Source organism: Adiantum capillus-veneris, chromosome 19, assembly GCF_014529385.1.
Source record: "Adiantum capillus-veneris isolate H3 chromosome 19, ASM1452938v2, whole genome shotgun sequence".
Taxonomy (NCBI): domain Eukaryota; kingdom Viridiplantae; phylum Streptophyta; class Polypodiopsida; order Polypodiales; family Pteridaceae; genus Adiantum; species Adiantum capillus-veneris.
The window spans coordinates 49,357,415-49,381,966 of NC_140949.1; positions in this window are offsets into that span (position 1 = coordinate 49,357,415).

Here is a 24,552-nt window from a genome sequence, read left to right on the forward strand (position 1 = left end):
TTGGAGGGTCCGATTTGGACTTATCTACACAAGGACGGCTACACATGGCTGCCTCTCATGAGAGAGGGCAGCCCTTTTGGCCTATAAAAGGAGGCCATTTCTACACACATTTCATAGTGTGAAGTTGATGCAACAAGGTGAGTGTGAGGTGGTGAGAGTGAAGCAAGGCGGGAGCTCCATTAAGGGTATAATCCCTTTGTAAACTACTTCTTGTTTTGAAGTACTAAAGCCATTGAGTGGCTGCTTTCCCGTGGACGTAGCCCACATTGGGTGAACCACGTATATCGTGTGTACTCTCTCTCTCTCTCTACTCTATAATCTCGTGTATGTAAATCTGTCTCTCTCCATTAAGTAATCTACTGAATTATCTATTTAGCTACGTCGTATTTCCTAACACTAACGCCTATCTTGGTCAAGCTAGCTTAGTCAGACTACTTGGTTCTTAAACCTAGACAAGGGACTATGACATAAAATTATACTAAATCTTATATTTAATACTAAGAAAATATGTTGAATGTTATGCTACCAATCACAGTTAAACCAGACAAACATGGATGCTAAAAAAAAAAACAAGAGGCAATGCTAATGGACAAGAAACACCTGTTCGTGTTAATGATCGCGCTCGGTTCGAAGTGTGACTAGACAGAGATTCAAAATATCGACAACTACAATGCATTCCTGTATACACTAGAAAACACAAAGAATATCGGTCTCTAGGAGGCACATCAGTGGGAAGAAGCACCAACCTTTATTGAACATAATCAAAACAACATGAAGAACCCTAACCTAATTATTTGCACCTCCCCAGAGGGTCAAGGGAATAGGATATTGAATAGATAGGCAGGTAGCCCTAGGTCAAACCCCTATTCTTGTCATCTTCGAGAAAAACAAAGTCATCATCCATGAGACCATACATGTCATCCATGTAATCATGTAAATCTTCCTCATCTCATTAGAGGCACAAATATTCACTAAGAATGTCACTAGACGTCTATAGTCATCTTGGTCAAAAGGGTAGGCTTGTGCAACTGGAGAGACGCTCTCTACTAAGTAGGGATCAATCGGGGTCAAGAGAAAAATAAACCATTATAATTCCTCAAAATTATTCTCACACACTAGCATATCTACCAAATCCCATTCACAAGCAAGCACCGAAAGAGAGTACCTCTCACCCAAGGTAGGAGTGGATGACTCTAGTGTACTAGCCATATCTGTACACACAGATAGATGATGGTTTGTGTGCAAATATTATAAGGGTCATGTCAAAAGGTCGTGTCCTTGTGCATAATGTGTATTTATGATTTTTGTGTCTTGTACTAGAACTTGTAGGTTTCCATTTTTTTGTTTGGTGGCTCTTTCTCTTTTACTTTTTTGTTTTTATTCTCTTAAAGTTAGAGTTATATATATACATTCCCTAAGATTGGGAGATTGAGAGGTCAGGAGGAAGGTTAAGAGGGGAGCAAGTGAATGATGGATGTCAGCAAACACTCCCCCCTTCCTGGGGTAGATCATACCTTTTGGAAAGATGTTGTCACCCTTTGATTGTTCCAAGTGGCTATGGGTGAAGACTTTGACCAATAGTTTTCGATCGCCCTAGGAATTTTATTTAGTTGCAAGGGTGGTAAGGTAATCTCCCATGGCTTTACTTACAATGTTGTTGTAGGTGATGAACTTACAACGGGAGGTGCAAATTCTTTCTTGTTTATATGGATATGTACAATGGTAGATGGAGGTTGTGTCAAAGATTGTATTTCTGTATATGAGTAAAAAAAATGCAGATATGGTCAGAATAAGTGAATAGCCATGGTTGCAACATAAGGCATGAAACCATGTAATGCTCATAGGTTGAAAAAACATTCTACTAAAGTATTAAAAAGTAAGAATTACCCTACCATATTTGAAAATCATATTATGAACCAAGAGACCCTTAGTCATGAAACACCATACCAAAAAGTGAAAAATCAAGAGTTTCAAAGCAAACCATGAGCAACCCTCACATTTCTAGCATCATAAGCACAAAAGTATCATACAATTAGTAGAGAACACAACCCAAAAAAAAATGTTAACAATAGTTCAAAAGGCCACAAAGTAAATAGGCCAAGTCAAAAAAACGTGAGCAATGCCATTTATTAGAGTGACCTTGGATCAAAACTTTAGATCAAAGTTGTTAGTGGGTTGCATGATGGATGTCTGTAGCATAGCTTTTTGATACTAACATAATGTCAATACTCTAGGAAGTGACTCGGGTGGGGAACTGAGACTCTTTAAGGGTGTCAACCTCAATAAGTGAACCTATCAAGCTCAACTACCAACCTAACAAGCAAACCCTCACTCTTTGATCTGAAAACCCGTCTATGTCCTATCTCACTGCTCTAGGTCATCATGCCATTTTGTCAACCAAATGAATACGGATCGTAACAAAACTCTAGGGAAAGCTATACTAGATCTAGGGGCACTAATATAAAAAGTCTAGAGGTCACCCAACAAGGCATAAAAATCCCAATCCATCATGGTCTAGGTCATGAAAAATGCAATAGAATAGTCTAGATAGGTTGCCCTAAGGTCTAATAATACTCTCCTATGGTCAAAATGTCAAAAAAAAACACTTAAAATCTCAAGGGATGCACTATGTAATCATGTTAATGTGTATAACATGAGTTCAAAAGGAGGGGTTTTAAACTACAATTTTTTAAGGCAATTTGACTAAGATACATTAAAATAAGGGATTTTTATATTCAATTTTGGAAAATTTCCTAAAATAAAGGGTCGTTTTATTCATTCAAACATGCTAAAAGTGGGGTTTTTTTAATACCCTGTGAACCACGTTATATAGGGGGGTATTGAACAGTGAACCCTTAGAGCTCAAAATCTAAAGATATAGCTCAGAGATACCTAGTTCAACAAAATTGGAAATGATTATACTTAAATGAAAGAGCAAGAGACAAGGAACACAATGCACTTTGTGAAATCAAATTTTACAACATCTTGAGAAAAATTGGTTACAACTTTGTGTTAAGTAGCCTCTCATAGTCATATTTACAAAAGCTCTTCAAAAACTTGAGATAATGTTACGAAACTTGTGCTCAAACTAAATCTATTTTGCTTTATACCTAGGCATTGTCAATTTTCCTATGGACAACTCATATGGCTTTAGGCTCATGACAAAAGAATACCACTATGAGTGTACAACATTTGGCTCAAAAATCATAAAAGAATATTTTACAAGGCTTTTCCAAAAAGCTAGCAACAAAATATGAGGCTTGGGCAAGGTGTGGTGAGCTAGAAGGGCGCCTATCAGCTGTATCGATCAAACACGAGGACTCTTCAAGCCCAAGCAAACCTTCTTGAGTAGTTGCAAAATCGAGAAACATTTGATAGAGCACATTTTCTTTAAGAGAAAAAAGTAATGGTTGTAACTTTGCAAGAACACAATCCAAAATCTTGGCTAGTGTTAAATTTATGTGGTTGTGAGGAGAGTTGGTTTACTCAGCAAGATTAAGCGGTCATAAACAACCAAAACTATTCCCTTTTGTCAACTACATAACACATACTCAGAAAACATATTTTTGTGTATCATAATTTGTGGGATTGAGCACATATGACAAAATTTTTGTGTTTCCAATTATTATATATGCAATGTATGATCAATTTTTTCAACTATAATATCGAGGGATGTTTTTGTATGGACATACAAAAACCACAATTTTTTTTTTCTTCGTACAACTTACTTAAGTATATTTATAGAAAGGTATACAAAACAACTCATACATCTTATGAATACAGAGAGATCAAAATGAGATACCTAACATAACTCTATTTCATGGCAATCCCATTACGTACCATGCATAAGCTTACTTCTGCACATTCACCCTTGTACCTCCTAGTGCTTGAAACAAATCAATCTTTGTCAAAGCAGCCTGATGGATAAACTCATGTGCTTGAGAGTCCAAACCAAGTATCTGTAAGAACACATAATAGCGGTGCTTACAAGGCACATATCTAAGCCATTTACTCTCTCTTTTGTGAAAATCCTCACATGTACATCTAGGAAAATCTGACAAGGCGTCAAGGTAAGTAACACCCTTTGCAATAGATCCTCTGTATTGAGATAGAAAAGATCTATTTCATTACTCTCACCAACTCTGCTGCCATGGTAATTCCCTAGTTGACTCTATACTGTAGAGTAATCAATCCTTTTGGCCTTGATCGATAAAGACGACCATGCCATTGGACCTCATTTGTAAGTTTTCTATCACATAGAATGGACAATCCAAGTTAATGCATCAAATATGACCCGAGCATCTGCTAAATTTGACCACACTTCAAGGCAATCACTACTACAAGTTACATATTCTATTCACATGTGACTATCGTATTTTTGCTCCATCCAAAGCATCCAAGAGGCTTTTCTTGAAGGTGGAAGCTCATAAGAAACATAGCCATCCTAAATCAATGGGAGCTCTTTGACCTGAATAATATCCTTGACTTGTTTTATAGCAACATGAAAATTGCTATGTAGCGGAAATTTTTTGATCATGTCAATAATACTAGAAGGAGATTTTGTGTGAAAAGCATGTTCATTGTCCACTACAACTAGTGCCCTCGTGTCACATGAAATATTTGACTTCTGTTGGTCCTTGCTAGATATATCCGCCTTGTAAAATTGAAGCTTTTCATAATCAAGGAAGAAATCATCTTCACCATCATTTGATTTTGAGACATCTAACTTAACCTATTCTCTGAGAAATGTCAGTGGATGCAATGATACGTGGTCAATTGTGAGATCAAAATTCTCTTTAAAAGCGTTAACCTTTAGCTCATATATTTGGCTTTCAAAAACTAGTATGAGCTACTAGCCAATGAGGACCAAAGACAGTGATATGCCTACCCATGACGATCTTCACCTTGGGAGATGTTTGAAGTTCAAAAATCGTGAAGAAGCAACAAAAAAGTTATATACAAGAAGTAAAATATTCATAGAATTCAAATCTATACTTTGAGATGCAAAAAAGCCAAAAAAGTGACTGATGTTGAAAGGTGTCCATGAAACGTTGTAGTCAATGATATTCCCAAAGTCATACATCTTTCATAAAGTATCACTAGCTGAAATAATGTGAAACTTCAAGGCCAGCTGCCACATATCTACAACAGCATATCAAATTCTAACTAAATATTAAATTAATCATCTAATTAACCTATGGAGGTAAAATAAGAATAAAGAAAAAAAATAAAGAATAAAGAATAAAGTTTGAAAATTTGAAAGCTAGACACCTCTTTTAATAAAAGGAATGACCAAATTTTAAGAAATGACAACTCTTGTAGGAAAGTTGGACGTGATCTATATTATTAGGTGTGAAAGGGAGCTAGGCAAGGTAGTGAGAAGGGATAGCAAGAAAAATCTTTGCAAAAAGAAGTTTATGAAAGAGACAGCAAAAGGTGAAGCAAAAAAATAGCACCAAGAAGCTCCATGTTAAGTAGACGAGGATGACCACCTGCAAGGTATTTATTTGGTTCTTTCTGCAAGAAGATGAAAAGGCTCTCTACGTGCAAGATTGAATATTACAGAATGAGGCTAACTTGAATGCCTTTGACCCTCGTCCTAGCCATCTCTGACGGCTCACATGGCCTCACAAAGCTTATGAATAAAAATTAAGGGCCTTAGCTAACACCATTTTCCTACTCTTAACCCTTACATTGAGAGAAAAAAACCTCCTTCAAGCCATCCATAGTGGTGTAAATGGCTAGAGGGGCTAACAATATGTGGCTATTTTGAAATTTTTTGCTCACAGTTGATGGCCTTATAGAGATAAGATTTAGGATTTGGACCCTTACAAAGATTATGACCCGCAAGCCCATCTTGCAGATGACGGTTGACCTGGACCTCCTTCTCGTAGGAAGACATGGAGGAAAGGAGCTGCAGGTGTGCGACATACATCATCGTCTTAAAAACGCTAAGCATCGATGTGGAGAATCATCTTGCATCACGTTCTACCTTGTATTGTGGTTTAACAATTATTCAACACTTTAATTTGAGAAAAAAACGCTCCAAGCCATCCATGACGGTGCAAATGACTACAATGAGCTAAACATGGGCAAAATCGATTGCCTCGCAGGAGGGAATGGGGAGCTAGGACCTTGTAGGTTGAAAATAATGTTAGAAGCATTTTGTACAATTGATATGCACACCAATGGAGCGTAAGGAAAGCTGGGACAACATGGCGATGATCGGGCGACTGTAGTTGTTTGGACAATTGATTGGGAAGTTGCAATTGTTTGAACATCATGGTGATGGTTGGGCAACTACAATTGTATTGTTATAGTGTAACAACAACATGCTGTAAACTATACTAGTGCGATAGTATTGCAATAGGAACCCCAATTGTAATGCATAGTGTATCGATAGCATAACGATGATTGTAGTGCAAATATAGTACTATGACAGGTCTGTACCTCTTTTATTGTGTTGGAGCTGCTTATTAGCACAACATTCTCCTTGTAACCCATCCACAACAACACGAATGGCCACAACTTGTGCTTTAGATAACCACAAATGTCCACAGAATGGGTTTAATATAACATTTGACTCCCTATTTGTTTTGGCCTTTGTAGGACAGCTAATGTGGTAGCGGCACTCTTGCAGTGTCAGAGATAATGAGCGACTGTGTGGTGGCAGTGGTTCTTTTGAAACATTATAGTGCTTCTTAGATAGCATTCATCTCATCCAAGCCATCCGCAATGGTGTGGACGGCCACAACTTGGGTTTCAAATGAGGACTCCACATATGGGACCTACGGATTGCCACTACTCCGGTTTCACATGAGGTTCGATTGCACATTGCTTTATTTAAACCCTTGTCATCATTCCTTTGCTTTTGATTATAGCAATAGCCAAAAGGTGGTTTGAGGACCTTTGCTTTTGATTATAGCAATAGCCAAAAGGTGGTTTGAGGATGTTTTGGATATTCAATCCCTAGTTTCATACTCAACAATTTAAACCTGTGATAATCATATCAAAGCTATTGATTTAAACCTTTTTCTTCTATTGCGAGATCGAATTAGCAAAACTTTGAAAGAATAATTATTTAAGTTTTAAAGATCAAACCCTTTTATACATGTCTTTTATGCTGATTTTGGATGTAGCCATCCAGATTCATTGAGTTATGGTTTTGGTGAGATCTTTATAGGGTATACTAAAGAATAAATAACAATATATATTTTTATTTTGTTGATGGTGAATATAAGCATACAATATCATATTTTTAGCTTAAAAATGTTAAACATTTTCAAGTTTTATTTTTTGAGATATGTTTTCAAACTTAGCATTCTTTTTCGGTGAATAATTTGAATTTGTTATATTTTTGCAAGTCCTTCATCTCAGGGAAGGGGAAGGGAAGGGAGAAGATTGGATCTAAAATCTTCAAGTGTCCTTGAGAGCAGTGATAAAATTAGCTCTGTCTGCGCAACGGATCTCATTAAAGGTTTGGATACACAAGATGAAGAAATACAAAGTCTAGATCAAGGGACAGGATCCATTCACGAGGTGGATGAATCCCATGCACCATAGGAGGCATGCCTTCAAATTGTGCCATATGGTGTGCGAGATGAAGTTGCAGTAGCCTCAGAGACAAAAAAATGAAAATATGCTATATATTCACAGGGGTGAGGACATCTTGCAAACTACATGCATCTTCAATTGTTTTGAGTGCCTTCCAATAACTTTATGGCAATGTAGCTTGGTGTGCTGCCATTAAATAAAGATTCTCTACTATGAAAGAAAAATATTGTAGAGTGTTGTGTACTATCATTGAACCAACAAAAGTTCCTGAGATTGCACTTCTTAGAAGTTTTGAACGCATGAATTTGTAAGTGTTTTAATTCCTTCAAATTTGTTGGAAGAAGACTTTATGGCTCTATGTTTTATTGACTTTTATGTTGATGTAGCATGAACATTCATGCTCTTGTTGTGTCACAGTTGAGGGACAAGCTTGTGAGTTGTTTGCATATTTGCACCGCGGACCATTAAGACTTTGTGAAGGGTCTTCTTGAAAAGGATCAAAAGCTTATAGCAGTAGTGCAAAAGAAGTACTCCAAGGCCTCTAAACCATGGTATCCTCTTACACGTTGCTACTTAGGAAAGCTTCTATACAATGTAAGTGTGATCATTTTGTTTCATATTTTAATAGAAAAATTATATAGAAATTTAAGGATTCATTATCTATTAGGTTCAAATTAGCAAAGAACTTAATACTAGATTGGAGCAAGCTACATTGACAATGACTGAAGAGAATTGCATTGACGTATGGATATTGAATTGGAAAATTATGTTCTATGATTGGTTTTTTGGCTATTGTCTATTGCTTGTTATTATTTTTATCGAATATTTCAATACTATATATTCTTAATATTGTCGATCCAAATCTGGGAGCAAATTGGATTGCTCAAGTGCTTGCATTAAAGTGGGGGCCAGACAGTTGGGAAATGCTTGGAAAGCTTACCTTGATTGCTCTACATGACGCTCTCATAGAGAGCAAGATACTTTGGGTTAGTTTATTGGAAGCTAAAAAAATCACACGGTCAACTTATGGTCTAAAAAAAGGTGACCATTGGTTTTGCATGTACCTATCTACACACTCCTTTGCCTAGCTTATAGATTACAAAATTCAATAAATTTTCTCGTAGCAAGTATATTCTTCCTTTTTAGTTGGCTTTGTAGAGAAGGGTTGCTACAAAGAATTTTTGTTAGAGCCTCTAAACTAGTGTCAAATTTCATTGATGTGCCTCGAGGTGTCGTGCTCCCTCATGATTGTTCACTTGCTGCCTATATTGAGGAGATTAAGCTTAAAGCAAGGCCATATATTTATCCTATTGAAAACTACTTGGAAGCTAGAACCAAATATGTGGATAAACAGGCATTGAAGAAGGTTGACACAATGCGCATGGCATTACAGAGATTGGATTACATGTTATTATTATCTTCCTTTGAAGCAAGGTGGAGAATATGGTTTCATGTTGATTTAAAATGGAGATGAATGATATGTTATTATTCTCTATATATTTTAGATTCCTACTGTTCTTGGTTTGCAAGAATCATCTTTAGGGTTTGCCTTTTTTGGCTAAGCGAAGGGTGCCACTCTCTTTTGTTGATGCATGCATGTACTGCCCCTCTCTCCATTCATTGACTCCATGGGAAATGGAGAGTTGTCCATGGTGGATTGATATGGCTACATGTCATGGGCTTACACATGAGAGAGAGTTGTATGATTCAATGAGAAAGGGTACTGCATCAAATAATCAACCACCTCCATGTTTACATGAGCAGCCAATAGTATACTTTCATTGAAATGTATTTAGACTACAAAGTATGGCAACGTTACATGGTTCTTGTGTGGTAGGTCCCAATATAAATAAGGTTAAGGATGTGATTGGGGACACAATCATAGATGAAACTATGACATCACATCAAGGTGATTGTTCTTTCACATTAATCATATGATATTGCTTTATTTTTGCTATTTTGTTAATAGTGAATTATTTCCAACTTGTTTCGGAATTATTGCTTTCAGTGACCCCTTGCACTTTGATTGTAAAGAAGAGCTTGTCATTCATTTATGTGTCAGAGCCATGTTTGCCTTTGTTGCCTTTATTGAGTGTTTCTCAATGCATTGCAATTCATGGATATCATATTGCTATTGCTATTGATGTTAAGGAAGGGAAAAAGAATCCAACATGGTCATCTATATGAGTATATTCTCAAGGCAAGGCCTGATGTTGTGCAGTACACTAGAGCATGGAAACATGTGGCATGGATAGTAGATTTTATATTCTAAGATCTTCCATTTGGTGGAGCACAAATTGGCCATATGGCGAGGAAAGATTGGGATGCTCTATCAGAAGATCATGTTCATAGTGGAGTGCACCTTTTAGCGTCGACACTTGCAGGATCAGTATTAATAATTAATGATTATGAAATCATTTGCAGGTGTGTGTCGCTTGTAAATATGATTTTTTGAAAGAATTCTTGTTGTGCAAAGTTATCTTTTTTGTTTAAAAGGTAATGTTGTTGGATGGGTGGAGAAGTATTGTCTTTTGTTGAACTTGAATATTGCTCGTCGCATTGTGGTTCAGCAATGACATCCCCTATGGCTATCTTGATTGGTTGGGTGATCGTAATAAGGTTAGATTTATTTTTCTCCTAATATGGTCTGTAGATCAATTCCACTCATTAAAAGTATGATACCATGGTCTTCTTGTTATGTTTGTAGTGTGACTCTTCTATGATATTCATGGCACAGAGAAGAGGTTTGAGCCCGCCTACTTTTATTGCAGAGAGCACACCATTTTTCCAGACCTTGGGAATGCACCATCTTGATTTATATATGCGAAACCACATGCCTAATTCATTTCTAGTTGCCATAGTACTCTCTCTCTCTCTCTTAGTATGTCTCCAATGGTGCTATTTTCTCTCTCCCTCTCTTACTATCTCTAAAGGCTCAACTGATTAGAAGTAGATAAGAAACAAAGAACTTGCATTGACTTGAAAGTCTGTGTGTGTGTGTGTGTGTGTGTGGGTGTGCTAACTCAATTTTTGTCTCGCTCAATAAAGTTTTATTGCCCTTCGGTAAAACTCATCAAACACAAGTCAAGGTCAATATGTATAGAAGGAAATCCTCAAGTCCTTAGAATAATCATCTTCCCATCAAATCCCCAAGTATAAGCCAATAGGTAAAAAATTATGATTAGTAACTCTAAAATACCACCATTTCAAAGGGATCCAAAGTTCATAGCATACTAGGTACAAATAGTACCCTCCATGGCCATAACCAAAGGTCTAGGTCAAAAGACCTTGAATTTCACTTTATGCCAAAAGAAGTTCAGTCATCTCAATCTATGCAACATTAGCTAATAGACATTATCAGTAATCAAGGCTACACACAAGGCTACTCTAAGACTTTCAAAAGGAAAAATATACACAAACATGAACCTATAAAAGTCAGGTGTAGACATCAAATCTAAAAAATCCCTATTTTCAAGGATACAAGTGATAAACCTCTATACTTTGTCATGCAAAAGCATCCACAAGCACCTATATCCAAACTAAGAAGTATCTTTTATGAAGATTTAAATTCCCATGACCATAAAAATAGGCTTTGACTAGTAGTCAAAAAGAGCCAATAACCATCAAGAGTTTAGGCAACTGATATACCCACTACTATCCATAAACAAGGTAAAAGGCCAAAAGCCTTAGTCTTCTTAGACTAGGTTTCAAGCTAAAATAGCTAATAATAGACCATCAAATTTGTTAAAATATAGTCAAATTTGACCTATCAAATTGTCAAGATAAGGCCAAAGCAAAGATTTGTCTTTGGGTTTAAAACAATCCCAAAGTTTCATAGACAAAGAAGTATACGCCCGAAATCTCCAAAAATAACTAGAGTAGCAATATTTTCTCTCATAATGTCAGAACAATGCATCAAGTCAAAGACCACCTCTACACTATAAAAGGCCTAATCAAGAGCATAATGAAAGGCCAAAGTACTAGCTTTTCAAGTGTATGTTAACCCTGTACATAACCAAAATCAAGCATACAATGATGGAAAAAGAAAAGAGTATGTAACATATCAAATCATATGTTAACGGATATGTTGCGACTAGATGCTAGCATAGCGAGAACTAAACCAACATAATAAAAAGTCAACAAAGGATGTAGCTTGAACTTTTAAGACAATTGCTAGTCGAGGAAACCAAACCTGGACATCTATGTCCTTGTGATTGCAAAACAACCTACGACGCTCATGCTACCAAAATCAAGATTGAAAGTCCTGAATCGCCTTGAAACTCACAAGGAATCCTCTACTTACCAAGAGGTCACTACCCTATGGACTCTGACCCTATATCCCACCCGTAACCACTTGGTGTAACAAACATGTATGAAGATAAACAGTTTATTATAGGTCACCAATTCTCAACGTGCATGGTCTAATATGTAGCTCTTCTTGCCATGACCCTACTAGTATGAAAAACTCGCAAAATGGACACACGGTCTGAGCATGGTTTGCAAGATAACTCACTTAGAAGCTTGTGAGAGCTTGCCTTACGACAAAACCCAAAACCCCCAAACTTGGCGTCAATGCGTAGCCCTCACCATTGCTAACTAGCTGGTGTTGTCGCAATCGCAATAGTTGCTCTGTAGTGTGCATAGTGAAGAGATAATACCTCTCTCTCTCTCTCTCTCTCTCTCTCTCAGTCACACAGACACGGCACACAATAAATGCAATGATTGATTAATTCAAAAAAGTCTCCTTAGGGTTACAATTCTTTAGCTTATATACATTCCTCGTGAGATGAACATTTCCATAAAAATTAATCTCTCAAATCTATTAGAATTAAATATTGCAAAAAATGGGTGATCCTTCTCAATCTTTGCATGGTGGAAGCTTAGGGTAATTCAACCAGGTTGGATGCTTTTGCAAAAGCCTTGAGTGGTCATTCAATGTTCTCATCCTCGGTACTGGGCAGTAGGAGACATCATCTCTAACATCTTTTGGAGCATCGACCAAGCATATTAGGTGTGGTAGGTACTTTATGAGCCAGCCTTTTCTCCACTTTGGTTGTGAGTCTACTATTCTCTTGGAGATTGCTTGATCTTTAATTTCTCCCTCAAATAGTGGTGTGTCTTGTCTGCTTGATTTATTTTTTATATTGAGCAGTTCATACTTGAGCAAAGGGTAAGGGAGGGATGGCTGCATCCACTCTTCTCTGATTACATTCGTATCTAGTTGTAGCACTCCCATAGAGAGCAACATCCTCTGCTACCATTCTATCACTACTCTGAAACCTTCTTCAATTGATTTCTCTATTAAACTTTGGAGATGGGCCTCATCCTCCACTATCAGCTCTTGCCCTTCCTCTTGAATTTGTGGAGGTATCTCCATCAATATAGATTTCTCGGAGCTTTTTGGAATCTCCATCGGCTCTTGTTGGGCATTGAATCTTGAGTCACTTGGATCCGGATCTGTGTCTGGGGACCTTTGGCTCTTTCCACCTCTTGTCTCAATTCTACCAATTGTTGTTCTATCAGCTTGTCTCTTTTGGTAGCTTCCTCTGCATTGTTAACTAGAAGCTCTTGCAGCATTTCTGAATGACAATTTAGCTAGTTATTCTCTTCTTGGAGCTCTTGTTGCTACCCTTTCTCGAGTCTTTCTTTAGCTACCAAGGAGCCTTCTGCTATGTGAACTCTTTGTCTTTGCTCTAATTTCAGCTCTTTCTGAAGTGTCGTGATCTAAGACTCCATGGCGTGTATGGCATGGTTGTCCTCTCTTGCACTTGCTCTTGCAGCCCCTAAGACCCTCATAGCCTTTGTATGGTTAACTCTTGGACCTCTAATTTGTCCTTAAGCTCTATTATCTCATCTCAATCTGGCTCCAGATTGTCTTTGATTTTGTCTTTCTCGTCTTGCAGATTGGCAATTTCTTTAGATACCTCATCCATCTGGAGGGTGAGGGTATCCCTTTTTGCTTTGGCTTCTATCTTTCTTTGTGCTTCTTACTCTCTCTCTGCACTTTTTGCTCTCTCAATAGTTCTTTGCAATTACTTGGTGAGGTTATCATGTTCTCCTATTAGATTTCCTCTCTTGTCCTGAGCATGCTATTTTCCTCCACCATAGTGAGAGATCTTGTTCTGATTCTATCCAAAATTTGGTGGGCATCTCTCACATCTTCTTCATTTGCTACTACCACACTATTTGCTACTGGCCTAGGTAGTGGTCCATCTAGGGGAACTTGTGGCCCATACTAAATAACTCCTGCTAGAGGAGGGAACCACGGTCTTTCCAGAGGCCTCCTAGAGTCTTCATGTGCTTGGATATAGTGATCAAATTGATCCTCTAAGGGTTGAGAGGAATTGCCCATTTTCGTTGTGTCCGGCACCCAATACTCCTCAAAATCACCCGTTAGTGCCCGCTCAACCTTAAAATGCTCGATTAGTCTCTTGATGTGGGCCACCTTTTGACTCATGGTCTCTTTTGGTTTCTTTTCCTTGGGAATTGTAGTGTAACATTGAATGGCCTAATAACTCGTGTGTAGTGGAAAATAGCATGAACATAGTGAGCATTTCATTAGAATAGATTCCTAATGAGAATAACAAGAGTGCTTGGGTGGAGAGAGCAACAAAAAGCATAACACCTAGTTAGATAGCATGAACAATACTTCAAAAGAGAGAGAAATTAAGCAATTGACCACAGTTGAGGACCAGATTTGCGGTCCCAACTCCAAAAGGCTTTGTATTATGGTTTCTCCCATCAAGAGAGACATTTTACAATACAATTATTGGTGTTCCTTCAATACTAGCTAGTGCTATGAAGATAGAAAATTCAAGCACTAAGCACAACACTTATTGAACACAACATCAATTCCCTCACGGTCTCAGACCCAAGACCTCACACACCTTCGAAGATGGTGAGAGCTAGCGGGGTATGAGAGTAGATTGAGAGGAAGAAGGAGTATTCTTACGAGAAAGATGAACATCTCCTCACATAATCACTCATATTATCATAGATTAGCTTAGTAATTAGCATGATAGAGGAGATGAGAATGCATTGAAGCATGGCTCTTGGTTGAATTTGCATCACAAAGCCAAGAGTTGTTGGTGTAGGCCTCCCTTCGCACAAGCTTGGAGTAGGTGGTAAGCTTTCTATTAAAGCTTGAGAAGAGAGAGAGAGACTTCTTACTCCACACATGATCTTGTGTGAGTGTGTAGGTGATAATGCCTTGTAAAATTCAGCCCCCTCTCTCTCTCTCTCTCTCTCTCTCTCTCTCTCTCTCTCTCTCTTGGTCGACCCCTCTTGCTAATTGCTCTTGCTAGCACCTCATTGGACCTCCCTAGGCTTAGCGAATAGGAATTAGGCATCAGAAGTGATAGCCTTTTGACATGTATCCCCCTTTCCCCTTTTGTGAGAGCTTTAGGTAACTAATAAATGCAACTAAACTGTCATTGGACCCTTTTGCCTCCTGGCCAATAGAAATCAGGCAAGCCATTGGGCTGTTGAATGCTCATTGAACCCCTTGGGAGACTATCCAATAGTTTTCTAGGGAGCTTAATTCTTATTGGTTCTTTTATTGAGTGTTTATGAATTAATTAAACTAGACTTAATCTAGCCTAATTCTCATTGGTCCACCTCCAAGGCCATCCAATAGGATTTGAGTACACCTTGTGGGCATGTGGGCTAGGGAGCTCACATGTGTCCCTCTTTACCCTTGTGTACAAAGGGAGCTTGTGTGTGTGTGTGTGTGTGTGTGTGTGAGTTCTCTCTCATCACCTACTTCTTGGGCTCGCCCCCTCCTTTGTAGGCTTTGAGAAAGACTTTTGGGACACACACAAAGCATCCAAATTTCCTAATCTTTGACCTTTTGGACACAACCTTTGAATTTTGGAACCTTAGAATTTTGGAAGTCTTAATGGGCTGAACCCTAAGGTATTTGGAGCCCATTGTTGCACATAGATGTTTTGCAGATGGCCTCCCCTTTGGATCCCTATTTTCCCTCCTTTGGATCCCTACTATGGTCGGTCTGCCAGCTTAACCAATATTCTATCTTTTTCTCCCTTGGCACTTCCCCATATTAAATGATTAGTTTAACATGAAAAAATCATTTAGGAGAATTAGATATTGATTATTATGACATGTAGCCTTTCCTATCTTCTTTGGTGGATCTTCAGATTTTTCTTCTCACACTGTCTCAAGCTTTCTTCTGAGCCTTGTCAAAAGACAGGCGGTGCCCTTGGTGGTTCATCTTTTGCATCTTCTTTAAGCCTTAGCCACTCATTCTGAGTTGGTGGGTCTAGCCACCGTCCTCTTGCTCTGATAGCTTTTATGCAATGTTGGTCAAGATATCCCAAGTCCACTACTTGTTCATGTATATACTGGGCATAATTCACATGTTTTGGTGCACTTCTTCTTAATGCCCAAGTGAAGGTGGTCGAAATGGCATGAGGTGGTGTAGTGTACTTCTATGACTGCTTGTTGCAGATATGAAAAAATTGGTTGTACAATTTGCTAATTTTGATGGCTCTTGGGTCCACCATCTTCAAAAATTGGGTTGGTTTTCTTCTAAGAGTGTTGAAAGGTCAACCTTTCAACATCGCTTCCACAAAGATTCCACAAAGATTCCACAAAGGTTCCTCAAAGATTCTCTATAAAGATGCTGATGAAGTGATGAAGACGAAGATGGATGCTGTAATGTGAAGATACAAGCTCATGGACATCATCGAATATCCCGTTATTATTATTTTGAGCCATTATGTCCACTTTTGTAATGTTTATGGGAACTTCATATTTTAAGTCGGCAATTGTATTTAGGCCACAGATGCTTGTTGGATGAGCAAAGCCAGCTCACGGTGTTGTAATTAAGCTCTATAGAAGCCTAGGGACAAATCAGGTCATTTTGGTCGGACATTAGGTTTTCGAAGGCTTAGTATATAAGCCAAAACCTAAAGCTTTGTAAAGAGACTTCTAATAAACTGATCTTCTGCGCATCATTGGGAGACTGTGAGAGAGTGAGAGAGCTCTCCCAATCCTTCTCTCGTTATCGCTCTTGAAGGGAATCCTGGTGGCTCTCTTCTTGGAATTCCTATAGGAATTCTCATGTTTGGTGGAGGCATTTGTGGTCCTTCATTGACCAAATATCCACCTCTTTCTAGTACAGTCTGTGGATTTGTGCTTTCTACAACTCTGTATTCTCGTCCATACTTGTCGACAATTATAGATCTCCATTGACAGTCGACTCCGTATGTGTAGACATATAAGAGCTTGTAATCCGTTATCTCTTCTAGCTATGGATCTGAGCACCTATAAAGATAGACCTCATTGTCATCAATGTATCTATATAGTCCTTCACTCTCATGACCGATCATCCAAACTCTCTCAACAAGATGGGTCTTTATCAATTGCAAGTTTGGAAGAACCATTGTGGGAGGATATTCCTCTATCGTCGGGATCTCCAAGCTTGTGTAAGCTGCGTTTGAATCTAGGGTAGACATGATTTCTGGGCTTAAGAGCTTTTTATTTGTTCAAGTAGACTTAGTCCACCGTGTTCAAGTGCTTTGGTTAGGGACAAGTCGAAACTATGTCCAAAACCGCAACCGTTTCGTCACAATTCTCGCAAATTGTCGCTTTCAGACATCCCTAACTTGCGGATGTATTTTGAGGCCTCAAACGACGTTTTTTTTTCAAATTTGACCTAAATGGTTGCCATAGGCATGCATTCCGTTTAAGTTTTGCTCTAAGATCTGTAGAGCCGCTCTCAGGCTACGTTTTGATATAAAAACTTTTCCGATCCGATACCGTTTGTGAAAGTTATGGCCAAAACAGTGAAATGTAGTTTAGAATGGTCAAAATGAGTCCAAATTCAAATTTAAAAGAAGATTTGGGATCTCTGTGAGACTGTGAACACTCCTGAATGGTCAAAATTATAGTTGGACCCTAAAACTGGCTTGGAGACATCCTACGCGTAGGATGTCTATATGCTCAGAATTTATCAAAATTTGGTCCAGAGACTCCCCTGAAGTCCAGCAACACAATGGTATGCTCAGAATTTTATTTGGACCTAAAAATGACCTTGAGACATCCTACGTGTAGGATGTCTTTTTGCTCAGAATGGCTTGAAATTTTCACCCCAGCTTCTCCTTGATGTGCTGATCATAGTGGTGTGCTCATAGGTTGGTTTGGAGTCCTAAATCAAGCTGGAGACATCCCACGCATAGGATGTCTAACTGCTCAGATTCTGTCCAAACTTGATCCCAAGATTCTCCTAGTGCTCAGCAACCCAATGGTATGATCAAAATTGAATTTGGATGCCAATAGGTCAAGATTTGGGCTGCATAAGCTTCTAGTGCACTCCAAGCGTAGGATGTCTGACAATTCTTGTCTTTTCTTGGTGAATAGGCCAAACAAGGTCCAAATTCACTTTTGAAAAAAGTTCTGGAATCCTTGAGACATTGGGAACCTCCATACATGGCCAAAGTAGAATTTTGACCACTTTATGACCCTGGAGACATCCTACGCATAGGATGTCTTTTCGCTCTGTTTCAGCTCAAACTTGCTCTGTAGCTTCCCCTTGATGTGCTAAACTCACAACTATTTTTACTTTTTTATTCTGACACCTATAGGTTGGTCAAATGATCAAGAATCTGTTCCAAAAGCTTGATTTCTGTTCTGATGAATTCCCAAGTCAAATCAACTCCAAATTGGACCAAAATTGACTAGGAGGCTTGCCTAAGGCTATACAACACCCTGCTATGTCCACAGTTTGAATTTGGCCTCTAAATCATGCCTTAGACATACTACGCGTAGGATGTCTAACTACTCAGAATTGCCCCAAATTTGAATGACAGACTCTCCTTAAGGTGCTGATCACTGTGGTATGCTCAGAATTTTGTTTAGAGTCCAAAATCACACACAAGACATCCTACGCGTAGGATGTCCTTTTGGCCTGTTTGACCCCAGACTTGCCCCACAGCTTCCCCTTGATGTCAGTAACCCAATGCTATGCTTAGATTTTAATTTGGATGTCAAAAGACCCCAAAACTAGCTGTTCTTGCCTTTTTCAGTCAAAATGCTAAAGTCCGCTCAATCTTCCCTTTCACTGACCCAAATGAGATTAAATTTATCACATGCACTCAATACAACATTTAGAACATGCCTTTGAAGTCACCCTATGGTTTGGTCTCAAAAATTATGCCTTGGGCACAATTTGGGTAGGATGTCTGGCACTTCTCGTCTTTTGGCTTTGATCTGTCAAAATTTGGTCAAATTTCCACTTTCTAGGTGAAAATAGGGTAGAACCTACCTTCTAAACACACTGGTAACCTCAAATTTTCAAAAAAATGCCCAAATCACCCTGTAGACATCCTACGCGTAGGATATCTACTGCTGATTTTTTGAGACTGAAGTGTCCCTCATGCTTCCTTATGCTCTCAGCAAGTGCAAGTATGCTTCACAATTGCAAAAACATGCAAAAATCACTCAATTTAAGCCTTTTCTGAAATTTTACGTTTTCTGACTCCGCCTTTTTGCTTTTGGTCAACAAAATTAGGGAAAAACACCCAAGTCAATATGTTACTAGGGTAAAACCTACCCTCTGAACCCAATGGTGTAGTCAGAATTTTCAAATTTGGTCTCCAGAACCCCCTTGAGACATCCTACGCGTAGGATGTCTATGTTTACAGAATTGCAGGTTTTCTTCACAGAACCCTTGCAAATGCTCTTTTATATGCAAAACATCAGTCAGTCATACAAAAATATCCACAAAAGCTTGTTTAATGCATTTTTACTCTCAAAAGCACACTTTTTCGTGATTTCAAATGCAATCAAGCACTTTAACAAATAATTCAGTGCTAAATAGCTCTAGATCAGAATCAGATCACTTACCTAAAGCTACTCCTACAAATCATACGTGGTTTTGCATCTATGAGTAGAAAAACGCTTCATTGCCACACACGGACTAGTAAACGCTTTTATCACCTCACAAATCACTCGACCACCAACAACTACTCTAATCCACACATCCTAACTAAACCTATCTAATCGCAGACCCTCGGCAAGACACACGCTTCCTGGCTATCCACTTGATCGCCGAATATCCTCTTCCGGATCCACTTAAGAAAAACGCTTTCTTTAGCCAAAACTAAATCAAGAAACCATCACACGAGTGTTAGTAGGGAACCTACTTAGGTCCTTGTGTCCCCGGCAGCGGCGCCAATGTTGGACGGGGGAGCGACTCACACACCCATGAAGTGCATGCAAACACTACCTAGATCAACATAATGTCAATCGAGGACACAGATGACACGATAGGCACACATAGGAAATCTATTAAGCTTGTCAGGCTAAGACCATCCTACACATACAACACTCTGGAAGGCCAACTATACCACAATCAAGAACCTCACTGCTCTCAACTATGTTACCATATACATGTGGTAGTGATGTGTGTGAACACACTAGGACCGCCGGGGCATTTTTTCCCTCTTTAGGAGGTTTTTTCCCCCGTGCATTTTATATACGCCCATCACTCTAGGGCTATCTATCTTTCTATTGCACACTAAGTAACACACTCTCTATTGTGTGCCTTGAGCTTCCTTCGTCTTCTCCAAGCTGTGTGTGTTTCTCTGCAACCCTAATTCCAACAATTGGTATCAGAGCAGGTCACGTCCTCCCGGGCTTAGTCGCCAGCTGCTCCAGCACACGCCTGCTCACTTTCTACGATTTCAGTGAGCTTTGGCGAGCGTTCGCAGGTCAACAAATATTTTGGGAGAAGTCGAGGAGCTCGGTCTGCTCAGAATTTTGATTTGGGCTCATTTCGGCCTCCGTTTCCACTACGGGCAGTACTGCACAGGCTATTTCGTCATTTTGTGCAGATTTTCTATCAGTGCCGTTTTCTGCATAACAGGTGCCTTATAGTCTTCTACGGTTTGTGCTATATAGCACAAGTTGCTCCCGCTCCATTTCTCCTATTTTCGGGCAGTTTCCACATCAGGTGCAGCATTTACCATGGCTGACAACAACAACACAGATGTGTTCAAGATGTTTGCTGCTGAGGACAGGTTGGATGGGGACAACTACCCTATGTGGGCTTATATGATGCAACATGTTCTTGTGTCAAAAGGTGTGTGGAACATTGTGCAGGGCATTGATGTACGTCCTGGTTCTGAAGATGTAGGCGATATTGAGGATGTTGCAGGTCTTGCTGCAAGGATTGCAGCTGTTAGAGTTGTTTTGCCTACGGCAGAACAAGCTCGTTGGGATGTTAAGGATGCGCAGGCTCATGCATTGATTGCGTTGTCTGTGAAGCGCTGTTACCATATACATGTGGTAGTGATGTGTGTGAACACACTAGGACCGCCGGGGCATTTTTTCCCTCTTTAGGAGGTTTTTTCCCCCGTGCATTGTATCTACGCCCATCACTCTAGGGCTATCTATCTTTCCATTGCACACTAAGTAACACACTCTCTATTGTGTGCCTTGAGCTTCCTTCGTCTTCTCCAAGCTGTGTGTGTTTCTCTGCAACCCTAATTCCAACAATTGGTATCAGAGCAGGTCACGTCCTCCCGGGCTTAGTCGCCAACTGCTCCAGCACACGCCTGCTCACTTTCTCAGATTTCAGTGAGCTTTGGCGAGCGTTCGCAGGTCGACAAATATTTTGGGACAGCTCAAAGAGCTTGGTCTGCTCAGAATTTTGCTTTGGGCTCATTTCGGCCTCCGTTTCCACTACGGGCAGTACTGCACAGGCTATTTCGTCATTTTGTGCAGATTTTCTGTCAGTGCCGTTTTCTGCATAACAGGTGCCTTATAGTCTTCTACGGTTTGTGCTATATAGCACAAGTTGCTCCCGCTCCATTTCTCCTATTTTCGGGCAGTTTTCACATCTGGTGTAGCATTTACCATGGCTGACAACAACAACACAGATGTGTTCAAGATGTTTGCTGCTGAGGACAGGTTGGATGGGGACAACTACCCTATGTGGGCTTATATGATGCAACATGTTCTTGTGTCAAAAGGTGTGTGGAACATTGTGCAGGGCATTGATGTACGTCCTGGTTCTGAAGATGTAGGCGATATTGAGGATGTTGCAGGTCTTGCTGCAAGGATTGCAGCTGTTAGAGTTGTTTTGCCTACGGCAGAACAAGCTCGTTGGGATGTTAAGGATGCACAGGCTCATGCATTGATTGCGTTGTCTGTGAAGCGCACCATTATTCCTCACATCCGTTCAGCAAAATCTGCAAAACAGGCCTGGGATATTCTAGCAGGTCTTTATGCAAGCCGCAATGAGGCTAAAATTGCTTTGCTACGTAAAGAGCTAGAGTCGAAGATTATGCATGAGGAAGATGATATGGACACTTTCCTTGCTAGTGTCAAGGATATCAATGAGCAACTCATTTCTGCAGGTGAAGTCATTTTGGACAGTTCCCTTGTGCAGACTGTTCTTGATGCCTTACCAGATTCCTACCAGACTTTTGCTAGTACTTGGAGACTCATGACCCAAGGAAATCCTGAAGTTGTCAAGTTTGATGCATTATGCACATTGCTTTTGCAAGAGTCACTTTCTAGAAAAAATAGGACTAGGCAGCGTGCAGTTGAACAGGCTTTTATTGCTTCTCAAAGAAAGGGTGGTAACAGTTATGCAGCCACTTCTTATGGTTCTGCTGCGAGTGGCAAAAATTCTGTTCCTAATGCTTCTGCTGGCATTTCTGGTGATAAGGGCAAAAAGAAGATGCGTTGCCATTATTGTAAAGCCAATGATCACTTGATCAAGTCGTGTCCTAAGTTGAAGGCCAAAGAGGCTAAGAAGAAAGAGGATGGTTCCACTGCAAATGCTGGTTCCACTACAAATGCAGCCATTGTTGAGTCTTCTGTGAAAGGAGATTGTGATGCTGATGTTGATGCAGAATGGGCTTTTAGCGTAGAGTGCACTTACAATACTGTTGTCCATGATGCATGCTTGTCAGTTGCTGCAGATTCACATGTGTGGTATTTCGACAGTGGTGCTACAAAGCACATTACCTCACATCGTGAATTGTTTACCTCTCTCGAGTCTGTCCCTCATGGGAATTCAGTCACTTGTGCCAACAACGCCTCTTATCCAGTTCAGGGAGTTGGAAAGATTGTGCTCACTGCTGCTAATGGTAGTTCCTTCACACTTGTTGATGCACTTTATGTACCTGGGATCAAGAAGAATCTCTTGTCTGTATCCGCACTTGCTAGACTTGGACTTGTAGTCAAATTTGTGGATGACAGATGTACAGTTCATGATCTCAGTTTTGGTGATGAAATTGTTGCATCTGGGCTTTTGTGCCGTGGGCTGTATAAGCTCACTTTGTATGACAAGTGTGGACAAAATTTTGCAAATGCTGTTGCAGATTCAAGGGCTATTTCAGATGCAAAACTTTGGCATGCACGTTTTGGTCATTTGAATTTTGCCAGTTTGCTGCGTTTGCAGAAATCTGATATGGTTGCTTCTTTGCCGCCTCTTGAAGCACCTCTCAAACATGTTTGTGAAGGCTGTATTCTGGGTAAAATGCAGCGTTCTAAGTTTCCAAAGGATGGTTCAGTTAGGGCCACATGCAGGTTGCAGCTTGTGCATGGTGATGTTTGTGGGCCCATGCAAACTCCGTCTTTGGGCAATTACCTGTACTTCGTGACCTTCATTGATGATTACTCCAGGCATGCATGGGTATTTCCACTTAAAGCGAAGTCCGAAGTTTTTATGTGCTTCAAAATTTTTTTGGCTATGGCTGAAAATGTCTCAAAATGTACTATGGGCACCCTCCGTTCCGATCGAGGGGGGGAGTATATGTCTCATGAATTTAATGCATTTCTGGCTAGTCGTGGGATAAAACACCAATGTACAGTGCCTTATACACCTCAACAAAATGGTGTTGCTGAGAGGAAAAACAGGTCACTAACGGAAATGGCACGATGTATGGTCAAAAGTCAAGCTTTGCCGCATTCTTTTTGGCTTGAGGCCATCATGTGTGCCACTTATGTACTTAACAGGTGTCCTACGAAAGCTTTGCAGTCTATTACTCCATATGAAGCATGGCATGATAGAAAACCTTCTATTGAGCACATGCGTGTTTTTGGCTGTTTGGCATATGCTTTGGTGCCACAAGTGCAGCGCAGAAAATTGGATGATAAGGCTGTCAAATGTATTTTTGTTGGTTATAGTGCTAAAAGCAAAGGTTATAGGTTGTATCATCCGCAAACAAAACGTATTCTGGTTTCACGGGATGTAGTGTTTGTGGAAGATTCTGTTCAGCCCTTGCTGTCATGTACTAGAGACAGTAATGTAAGCTCACAGGACATTTATGACACTTTGTTGCCTCTTTTCAGTGGTGGAAATACGAATGTAAGTTCCAATGAGGCAAATGTACAGCCTATGGGGGTTTTTGAAAATGTTTTAGAACAGCCTATTACTGATGTAGATGTACATGATGTACTTGATGAGGAAAGGGCTGAAAATGAGCAGGCTAGAGGTATGCCAAAATGGCTGGTGCACACTTTGCGTGACAGTAAATTGGATGCACCTTTATCTAGTCGTACTCGTTCAGGCTCTTGCCATGCATCTTACGCATCAGATTGTTATGCTTTGGCTGTGTCTAGTTTACATGATGTTGAGGAGCCTCTGTCTTTTGATGAAGCACAGAATTCAGAAAATTGGATTGCTGCCATGAAATCAGAATATGATGCACTTATAGAGAATGACACATGGACTTTATGTGATTTGCCTCCTGGCAAAAAGGCCATTGGTACGAAGTGGGTTTACAAGTTGAAACGCAAGCCGGATGGTGAGATCGATCGCCATAAGGCTTGACTTGTTGCAAAGGGTTATGCACAACAAAAAGGCATAGATTATGAAGAGACTTTTGCTCCCACTTGTCGTATGACTACTGTGCGTTTTCTATGTGCATTGGCAGCTCATTTTGGTTGGGATGTACATCAATCAGACATTGTTACTGCTTTCTTGAATGGTGACATATTTGAGGAAGTTTATGTAACGCAGCC